Here is an 11,344-nt window from a genome sequence, read left to right on the forward strand (position 1 = left end):
GGCCAAATTGTTTTAGTCATTGCAAAAATTCAGCTCCTTTTTCTTTTATTACTTCTACTGCAAATGGTTGCCAGGTTTGTCCAGGATGTAAGTTGATTCACTCGCAATCTAGTAACTCTTTGAACTTGAACAACAAATGTTTTTTTCTGTTGACACTCTGCTTCTTAATAATTCAAGGATGTCAGTTCATTGACTGACAGGCAGTAAACACTAGCAGATCGAACGAGAAGACACATATTTATCCACTGAGGTTTTTCTGATTATGAATGTCAGTGCAGGAAGAACAGACCTGGTGTGACTTTCTTTGTTGAGTCTGAAGTGATGCTGCATTTTGTGTGTCCAGCTGAAAATGAAACACACGTTTGTACTACAGGATTTATTGTGTGACCAGTTCAGGTACGTTGCCCATAAAACCAGCTACTAGTCTGCCTCCTAGCATTCTGTGTGTGTGTGTGTGTGTGTGTGTGTGTGTGTGTGTGTGTGTGTGTGTGTGTGTGTGTGTGTGTGTGTGTGTGTGTGTGTGTGTGTGTGTTAGGTTATAAAACCACTATGGTGGCCTCAGTCATGTGTTTTTGCTTGTATTTCTAGTCTACTCAGGAGGCAACTTCAAACAGAAACATAATTGTGGGACTTTTAAATCTTTCTCTGTTTCTTTAAGATGTATTTAAAGTTAACTTTAGCAGTAAGCAATTTCATTAACACAGACCTTCTGAAATATTTTCAAGTCAGAGGCCCTGACATAAAACTCCTGTTTGATCAGACTGCAGCCACTCGATAAAATGCTTCAGGTTTTATTGATTTAGTGTGGACATAAAGAACTCAGACTGACATTACCTTCAGCTCAGTTGGCTATTGTTCACCATTTTGGGGCAGGGATAACTCCTTACAACACACTGGGGGTTGTCTGTATGACATGTTACAATACCCCTCTAAAGTTCCATTTATTTTCCTAATGTCTGAGAAGTGCTGAGAGCTGAGGTTTACAGGAACTGCAGTGTCGTTTCATGAGGCCTCTGTTATGATTGGGAGATTGCCTTGTGAGCTGCAAATGTGGCCGACAAGTTGATAACAAAAGGGTTCAAATATCAACTGTATTACAATTTGCACACTAAAAAATAAAAACAAAATAGCAAAAAAGAAATACAGACATAAAGACAATGACAAATAAAATAAATGAGATGGAACAGAGCCTACCTGTTGAATAGAAACGAGTGCATTCATTCCTCTGTGATGCTCAGAGGCACTAATGAACACTGTAGTTTTATTTTTAGGATGAGGGACAACTGATTTGGTGGCATATCCTATGTGGGCCCTAAAGTTTATTTTGGGGCCAAAAAATTACCCCAAGGTTTCTTTCTGTTGATGAGAGCTCTTAGAGAATTTAAGGGTAAAGCTGATTCCATTTCAAATATCTGAGTGCTTGAGGTGTATCAATCCCCATCTTATAGTACACGGACTGTAGGTAGATCAACACACTGTGGTTGCTGGATTTAATACAGAATTTGGTAACAATGGTCCTGTTCAAGGCTCTAACTGACTTGCAGAGGTGAAAAACCCAAAGCAGGTGGCAGGGTAGCTCAACAGGTTGAGCTGGCGACCCATGAACAGGGTCTCCGATGGGTTCCAGCCTGACCCACGGCCATTTCATCCACTCTTCTCCCCATGTTTCCTGTCTCTCTTTCCGCTGTGCTCTAATAAAGGCTAAAAATGACCCCAAAAATAACTTTTAAAAATCCCAAGGCAATTGTAGCAGCCATTTATGCACCAAACAAAGCTCACATTTGATTCTCATGTGTCACCACGCAGCCATATAAGTGCACCCATAGTCATTCACAATCATATCTTTAGACCTCTGCTCTGTAGAGCTACCACTCACTGACTCTCAGCAGTATAAAACCAGAGGAAGCCGTCTCTCTTTCGGTTTACCAACAGTGCTAAAATGGAGTTAACAGCGAGTTAAACTGGCTGCAAATATGCTTTAAAATATGCATAGTGATGGGGTCCTAGCATGTCTTTATTGTGGTTCAATTGTGACAGTATAAGATATGGAAACTTATAAAGTGTCTAAGATAGATAGATAGATAGATAGATAGATAGATAGATAGATAGATAGATAGATAGATAGATAGATAGATAGATAGATAGATAGATAGATAGATAGATAGATAGATGATAGATAGATAGATAGATAGATAGATAGATAGATAGATAGATAGATAGATAGATAGATAGATAGATAGATAGATAGATAGATAGATAGATCCAGCTGTTGGAGTTTTCCCTCTGAGTTTATTAAATACCTGCAGCATTAGACAGTAACAGGATCCATATGAGGATCTTTAAAGAGAGACAGCTGCACACATTCATGGGACAGAAGAGCTGTAACTTTATTAATTACTCAGAATTATAGATTGTCCCCGACATAGAGACAGATTCAGTGAGGACCTAACAGTTAATGTTACACACAGATGTGCACTGATGATTAATTATATACTTGTGATGTTTTTATTGGACTTTGTGCGAAAACTTCTTCTGCTCTGTAAGTAAAGAGGTTAATGATTGTGTCCCCCATGCATTTGACTAACTCTTAATTAAGACATTGTTCAAAACACCTAGTATTGTAGTCTACTTTCATCGCTACTACTTGACTAATAATAAAAAAGTACTGTGGTGTTTATTCTACATTTCACTTAACAGGAAGTTCTCTGATACTTATAGTACTGTGTTATAGCATTAGGCCCCTTTTAGATTTGTTGCTTTAGCAAGTTTTTAATGAGCATATATATGCATTTACCAGCTTTTTATTAAGACATAACAAGAACATACAGGAAATAAGTACACATTATTAAAAGCACAGAAAATCGTTGACCAAAATAGCTTCTACGGGTTACGGTCAGTATTTTGTGTGACCTCCCTTTGCAATGAGCAAAGGGTGGGTAGCCTGTCTTGAGGTTTTCTTTAGGAATCTTGTGTTGCATTATACCAACCTTCCCTCAGCACTTCTTTTCCTGTGCCCACACAATCCCATACAACTTCTGTAACATTCAGGTCTGGACTCTGTGGAGGCCAGTCTATCACTGTCACTGCTTTATCAGCTTTTTGTTTTTGTTTTTACGTCACATGTGATTTCACTGCATTAGCAATCTGCTTGAGATCATGATCATGCTGAAAAATAGCCTGTGATCAATCAGAGCTTTCTAGAGGGAATGCAGTGAAAGATCAGAATTTGCTTGTTATCATTAACATTCAGGACTTCATTGATTTGGACAATATCCTGAACGCTGGCAGAAATGCAGCCCCAAACCCTGACAGAGCTTCCTCTGTGTGTCACTAGACGCTGCAAACGCTCTTTCTTGGAGCTCTCTCTCTCATTTTTATCTTTCATGTTGTCGGCAGTTGGACCAGAACATTTGAAATATCGATTCATCACTTCATCTGACTTTTTTCCATTGATCTTCACTCCAGTCTTTGAGATTTTGCACATTTCAGGCTTTTAGCCATGTCACCCTTTGGAAAAGGAGGTTTCTTGGCTGCTACCCTTCCACAGAAATCATTCTTCATCAAGCTTCTCTGGACTGTAGATAGATCAGATTGGCATCTAGATGAAGCTGCCAGATGCTGAGCAAATTCTCCTCCTGTCTCTGAAATGAGAACCTGTAAGAAACATCTGATCAGACACCGACAGCTTTCTCTCCAGAGTCTTGAAATTAGTTTGTAACAGCATAATTACCACATCTTCAGTATCCAGTTTGTTTGCTGATTTGCTTTGAGAGTGGCCTTGCTGGTATAAAATGATGACTTTTTTTCCCCAAAGACTTTTTTTCTCAAAAGACTTCACACACTTAGAATTTGCCCCTTAATAAAAAGTGTTTTGTTTTTTTTTTTTTTTTACAGCACTGCATTTTTCTGTGTGGTGATAATATAACTTGGTAAAAACATTACACCTTACAGTGAACTAAGACTTTGGCATAGTTCTGTAATTTCACAACTTGTGTATTTTTGACATGTGAGTTAACCTCGTAGCTCTCTCATTCAGAATAGCCCTAGTACTGCTAATGGAGGCCACAGGAGCAGCGACTGCATTAAGCAGTACAAGAAGCAGTATTCTTGCATTCATTGGGCAAACATCATCTTGTGAACATTAAAGGGAGTTTATTCTGTCCCCTGCTGGTCAGAGCAGACAGTGCACACGAACCTACTGCATCTGATGAATGCTCACATTAAACCAGCAGCAAACCAAAATCTGTCCGCCTTCATCCCTTTCCTCTCCTCTCCAGAAATTTGCCTGAGCCAAGTCTCGGTATCTTTTAATATTCTACCAGCACATGTAATCACAGCATTTTAATACAGCTACCATTTAAGATGCAATGAAAAACTAACTTACAAAATAGAAATAATAGTAATCTGATCTTGGGGTTGGTGTCTGAAATAGTTGTAATCACACAGTGCTGAGGAGTCTTTAAATCAGTTATTATGCTAGTAGCATATAATAAATACTACAGTATGGAGAGTACTGTAATATTTGAGTTTACTATTGAACATTTTTGCTCTGCGACTAGCAACATAGGATTTTAAGGAAACTCTCCTTGGCTAAGGTCTGTGGGTTTGCAGTTAAAAAGGCTTTGTGTGTGTGTGTATGTGTGTGTGTGTGTGTGTGTGTGTGTGTGTGTGTGTGTGTGTGTGTGTGTGTGTGTGTGTGTGTGTGTGTGTGTGTGTGTGTGTGTGTGTGTGTGTGTGTGTGTGTGTGTGTGTGTAAGGGATATCCTCTTGGCCTTGGGAAAAAAAAAATCAGCGTGCGACAGACTGACAGAAAACAGACTGCGGCATAGAGCTTCCTCTCAACTAATGAATTCCTGATCACATTTATACACACACACACACACACACACACACACACATGAATGCTGATACAGCCACACATGGAAGCAGAGGGAAAGTGAGGGAAGGAGTAGACTCACACACACAGTACAAAGACTAGAGCAGATAACAAGACGGTGCAGAGGCTTAAATCTTCCCATACCAGCACTCACCAGAAAATAAAATTCAATATGTGAGATCCATATTTCCAACTTGTTCTAAGAAGAATCAACTGTAAATGACAATACTCATGCTCACTGTTATTCCCAACAAGACAAAAGAACCCAGCAAAACATAGGTGCAGCTACACAATTTAATATTATATCAGGTATATTAGGTATTATACAGGTGTACCTAATAAAGTGGGCACTGAGCATTAGGATAGATATGAGCCGTGTCATTAAATATGCTGCATTTCCATTTAACTGTGCCTCTCAGCCTCCTAAAGCAAGACTTGATTGATAGTGCCGTTGTCACAACTTTGCATGAAAAATGGAGCCAACGAAACCGACTTGTTTTAAATGTGCTACTGATGCATTTTTGACATCTTCTGATGGTCTCCTGAAAGGTCAAAAAAATGTTCTGAAGGCAAAGATGAACATGCAAGCCTTCGCACCTTTTTTTTTTTTTTTTTTTTTAGAAAACATCATTTTTCTTTTCATTTGAATGCTGTATAAATTGCATATATACTGGGTTTGTATTTGTACAAAAACAAAATGTGAATTATCCTTTTCTGTCTTAAAAAGTAAAACAATGTTAAGATTTTTCAAAAATAATTCTGTTCCAAAGTAAATGGAAGCAACACAGTTTGAATTAAATGGATTAAAATTCTAAGACCACAGACTGAAACATACAGTGGTATCGTAATAGATTCATGTCAGTAGTGGCCATGAGAAACCTGCAAATTATCAGAGAACAGACGTTTATAAATTTCAACCTGTATACGTTACATTTGCAAAATTTTCTCACAAAAGTTTGAAATTTGTGCGGATTTAGTTTCATATTAATACTGTTAATTATTTTTCTGTGATAGTATAATGAAGCGGCAGAACTACATGAAATAGAACTCAGACATTCAGTTAGAAACCATAGGTGCCTGTAAGTTCATTCATCAGTGGGTGATAGCATTTAAATACGACTTCTGCAAATACTCATGTAGTACTGCTGTCAGCTGTAAACCTTGTATCTCCATTTTAGAAATAAATAAAACTAGCGTTACGTGAACTATTCCTGCTGTTATGTCAAGTGTTTTATGTGTGTAGAATTGGAAAATGACTCATGGAGGAGAATTTATTCCTAAAACCAACAAAATTGGAGGCACAAGTTTGTCACAGAGTACAAACACTACCATCCATGCTCCAGTGAGTCTGCAGCATAACCTGCACTCCTGCGTGTTTGTGTACACTCACTCCTTGATTTATCTGCAAAGAAAGTCGTCCTTGGTGCCTGTGTTTTGTGGTTGAAAAGTGGAGTGTGTGTCCGTGTTGTGTCAGTCTTGTTCCACGCTGCTCTGCACAGTCCTCTGCTGCTCTGCTCTGGCTCCAGTCTGACACCCGGACAGGACTGAAGGTAGGTCTCCATCCAGCCACACAGTCCATCGCGTTAGCTGTAGATGTTATTGCAGAAGAAATAGATGGAAACATCCGTCCATTATCTATACGCCGCTGAATCCTCATTAGGGTCGCGGGGGGGCTGGAGTCTATCCCAGCTGACTTAGGGTGAAGTCAGGGGGCATCTGGACAGGTCACCAGTCTATCACAGGGCTACACAGAGAGACAATCACACACAGTTCACACCTACAGACAATCACTAATTAACCTCAGCGTGTTTTTGGACTCTGTGGGAGGAAGCAGGAGAAAACCAACGCATGCAAACTCCGTGCAGAGAGATCCGGGAAGGCGGGGACGCGAACCGGGGATCTTCTAGCTGCAAGATAAAGGTGCTAGCCACCGCGCCACCGTGCAGCCCCGCGATGAAAACAGTACCACAGTTTTAAAATGCATCGTGGAAATAGAAACGTAAGAAGTGTCTGTGTTGATGCTGATATTTTATCTTAATTGGACACCTTTATCCAGAAGCACAGTATGACAACATTTCACTGGGCTTTTTTTTTTCGCTGGGACTTTTAAAAACGCTCGGTGCGCTTCGGGCACTTTAATATTACCAACCAGCCCTGCTTTTATTTTTTACACAGCTCTTCTTTTTAGTTGAAAATGTGTTTACTTCGAGCAGAACTACAAGGGAGTTAGTGGGTGCTGTCAGGGTGGATTCACCTGCATTTCACTGCAGTATCATATCTGCTGTTCCCGCCAGCAGCAGCCCGCTGCGCTAATGTTCTCTAATGACTCGGACGCACTATTAAGCTTCCGATTCATTCAGTTCCACACCGTTTTTAGCCGGAGAGGAGGGGGCGGCAGAGTGTGCGTGATGAATAACAGCTAAAAGTGGCTTAATAACTAAATAGCTCCGATTAAGGTTTTAAACGCGCGGCTCGGGAACGCGCCCTGCACCGGAGAGTGCGCTGAGAGGAGGAGCAGGGAGCGGGTGGACGGATCCTCTAGCCGGGGCAGAGGCAGCACACAGCGGGGTCCTGAGGAGGCCACGGCACGGGGCGGACTGGAAAACTGCCTGGAACACAGAGAACGAGCGTGAAGGCTTCTGTTGCACACAACAAATCTGTGTTTGTTGACTTTTTAAAGAAACAACTCTATTTTTGAATGTACGCATTTTGGATTTGGCAGAAAACTAAGAGAATCTCTGTGAAGGAAATGTACTGTTGTTAATAATAATAATAATAATAATAATAATAATAATAATAATAATAACAATAATAACAATAATAATAATTCTCATCTCCGGACTCACTGCAATGATAATTCTGTGGCCTGCGGAAATGTTGCATTAAACACTGTAAAACCGTTTTTAAACAATATAAAATGGACAATGCGACGAAATTATTGTGTTATTTATATGAAATGTTACAGACTGAGAGAAGTAAAATAAAATATATTCATTTGGCTGCAAACCTTCCTGATGAAATTCACGTTACAGTCACTTTATGACATGACGCGCTGGATGCAATATATTGTCGTTGTCATGTTTAAATGACGAGGTGGCCTGAATGCAATCAGAAACCATGAACCGGTCCTGGTCCTGTCACACCGATCTGTAGGCCAGGAAGACACCTAGATGACAAATCCCCTGCCTTACGATACATCCTGAATGCACAGACAAAGAAATAGATGCAGTGAATTAAATGCAAGTTATGATTTTGATGTATTTTGACGTAGCTGCTGTAGATCCTGAAAATCTCTTTTCCATGATATTTGTTGAGCGAATATGTGGTTGTTTGGTCTGTTTGGAGTCTGGAGTATTGGATGTTCACTGTTACTGTTCGTAATGAGAGAAAAAAAAACGTGAAACAAACAATACTTAGGAATAGATCCTATAGATCTATATTGTTATCATTGCAGTGAGTTATTATTATTATTATTATTATTATTATTATTATTATTATTATTATTATTATTATTATTAACAATCCATTTCTTTCACAGAGATTCTCTTAGTTTTCTGCCAAATCCAAAATACGTACATATGCGTATGTATATATATATATATATATATATATATATATATATATATATATATATATATATATATATATAGAGGAGTGAAGATGGAGTTGTAAATGCTCACAGGGTCTAATCTCTGACTAATTTGTAGGTTTGTAATGTAACTGAAATAGGAAATGCTCTTGTAAGATACATTTTACATTGTTTTGCACAAAATTATTTTTAGTTTTTAATGTTGAATACAGTCTTTTTAATTTTTCCCCTTATTGTTGTTGTTGTTGACTTTTAGTAGTGTTATTCAACATTAACACAAAACCCTGCAATTTAAACGAAACGAGTTACGATAAAATATATACCGCTCTAAAACCCTATATACATTAGATATTCCATACATATTACATATTAAAATGCCTGGATACTGTCAATAATAATCATAGTAGTAAAAATTGATTTAGGCCGTCGATGGTGATTTGCTGAAAAGGTGTCACTGACATACTTTGCTTTCAAAATGATTCAATCCAACATTTACCCGATTACATCTTGGACAAAATTCTTGAAAAGCTGTGCTCAATAGTTTAGTCCAATAAGACAGCCGTCTAGAAGAGGAGCACTACCATCTAAATCAATGATATAAAGGCTTCTAAAACATCTCTAAATGTTAAGAAAATAATGAAGAGTCAAGTTTTTCCTTCTGAAGTCCTTTTTTTTTTAACTTTCATTTTCGGAATTAAAAATGTAACAAACCTGATATGCAATTACCTGGTAAAATGTTCAAAACAACAAAATGCCAACAAAATGACGTTTTCAAATCGAATTTCAGAGCAAAACGTATATATATGTAAGGGTTTGTATAGTATATTGGAGGAAGTAATTGTATGTTTTGTGTTCTGAAGGATTTTTCACAGCGTTAATTGGCCGCCGGTGATAACGTGAGGCTGCTCCATAATTAGAGCATTTTGGTTTGAAATATGAAAGTGACAGCAAGTTTATGTCTCGGTGTTGATTTCCACATAATGCACTGATGATGTTAATGGCGCCTGTGATTAAAGCGGGTTAAGTGGCTGACCTTTAGTGCGTGCGTGCGTGCGTGTGTGTGTGTGTGTGTGTGTGTGCGCGTCAGGGAGGGGGTTACCTGCTGATGATTGTAAAAATGATGAATGGGAGCCGATAGTCGAAGCCCATTACAAATTAAACTCTGAAAATAACCTACACATATAGACACGCGTGCGTGCACGAGCGCGTGTCCGTGCAGGTAAGGCGTGAAGAACACGCGGTGGCGCGCGGGCTGAGAGCAAATTATTCTCAAAGAGCAGATCAGGAATTGGACGTAAACACGCGATCCATCACCGCTGCAGTGTGTGTGTGTGTGCGTGTGTGTGTGTGTGCGTGTGCGTGTGCGTGTGGGTGCGTGTGTGCGTGTGTGCGTGTGTGCGTGTGTTTGTGTGTGTGTTCACCTGGTTTCTTTGTACAACATTCACTCCACTCTAAAATGAGCTGTCATGAGAATCAGGCTGCTTTGGAAGGCTGAAGGAGCTGCTGTGAAGAAGCGCTGAGCAGAGAACCTGTAGGAGTAAACTAAGGCTTCTCAAACTGTCAAGGAGCTCACAGATCCACGTTGCATCCCAGAAAGCCCAAGGAATGCCATCTGAGAATAGTTAAGTTGTTACATCGGCTGCCTAATACAGAACTACTGCTCCAACGAAACATTTCTATCCAGCAGGATAAACACTGGACTTTACGCAGCCAGGCACAATGCATATGGGTGGTTTACTGAATTAGTGTGAGACTGCACACAGTGTACACACAGACAGTTCCCATTCACGGAGAAAATCCTACGTTTTAAATGAGCCCGAAAGCCTCATTGCCATCAAAAACTCCCAGTAACTCTAACTTTAGATACAATAAATGAATTAGAACCACCAAGAGGTTCTCACATAAATGCTGACAAACAACCAAGAAGCTGAAGATGGAGCAAAAGTTCCTTCACTTAACTCAGTGCTGGTGATAAAATGGAGCAAAGAGTGGAGCTATTTATGCATTTCCATGCAGAAGTTTCATTTGTACTTACATAAATAAGGTGGTTGAAACTCCAAAAGGTTTTCTAAATAATCCAACACTTGAATCTAGCGGAGGTTAAAAAGGACCAGCTGACTTGGATGAACAGGGAACAATGCTTTGTAATGAATCTCAGAGCTCCATGACATACAGTATCTGAAGAATGTCGGCACTGAGAAGGCACATGTATGTACAGTCTATACCCCGAGCAACGGCAGGAAAGAAGCCCCCAGGCCTCATTCTAGCTGAGCAACACAAACACGCCTTGTTTCCCAAATTAAAACTCGACTTTATCTTCAGTTTTACTGCAAGCTGCTGAATATGGAGTTTGAAATGTAAATAATAATAGAACCGAAGACTTCATAAGAAGAAACATGCCAGTGGTTTTTTTGTTCAGCCTCAAGTCATACAAATATATTTGGACAATGTAAAAGGTGAGATGAAGCTGTGAGTGGATCTGCATTTGCAATAAATCACAGTCATCTGCATGAAAGTGACCATTTGCATGAGGTCAGTATTAACTAAAAGAGTTCCTCTGAAAACTGAATAATTATTGTCCAAATGCTGATCCTTGGGAAACCATTTAATGCTGTAAACCAGAGGTGTCAAACTCATTTTAGTTCAGGGCCACATTCAGTCCAATTTGATCTCAAGTGATCTGGACCAGGAAAATCACAGAAAAATAACATACAAATAACGACAACTTAAAATACCTCTCTTTGTTTTAGTGCAAAAAAAGTACATTCTGAAAATGTTCACATTTCATGAATTACCTTTTTACGAAACATTATGAGCAACCTGAAATTTCTTCAGACAAATAAGTGAAATTTTAACTTACAGATCACAGTTTGTCTACA

At 39.2% G+C, this 11,344-nt stretch overlaps 1 long non-coding RNA gene across 1 annotated transcript; it reads right to left on the reverse strand.

Annotated features, from left to right (window-relative positions):
* Positions 1–2,380: 2,380 nt before the first annotated feature.
* Positions 2,381–10,667, reverse strand: LOC129348703 (uncharacterized). Its single transcript, XR_008601350.1, has 3 exons — positions 10,501–10,667; positions 9,887–9,994; positions 2,381–7,485 (listed from the first exon to the last, which is right to left on the reverse strand). It is a non-coding gene; the product is annotated as an uncharacterized LOC129348703 (long non-coding RNA).
* Between the last annotated feature and the right edge of the window lie 677 nt (positions 10,668–11,344).

The sequence above is a fragment of the Amphiprion ocellaris genome, chromosome 4, assembly GCF_022539595.1.
Source record: "Amphiprion ocellaris isolate individual 3 ecotype Okinawa chromosome 4, ASM2253959v1, whole genome shotgun sequence".
In the NCBI taxonomy this organism is placed as follows: domain Eukaryota; kingdom Metazoa; phylum Chordata; class Actinopteri; family Pomacentridae; genus Amphiprion; species Amphiprion ocellaris.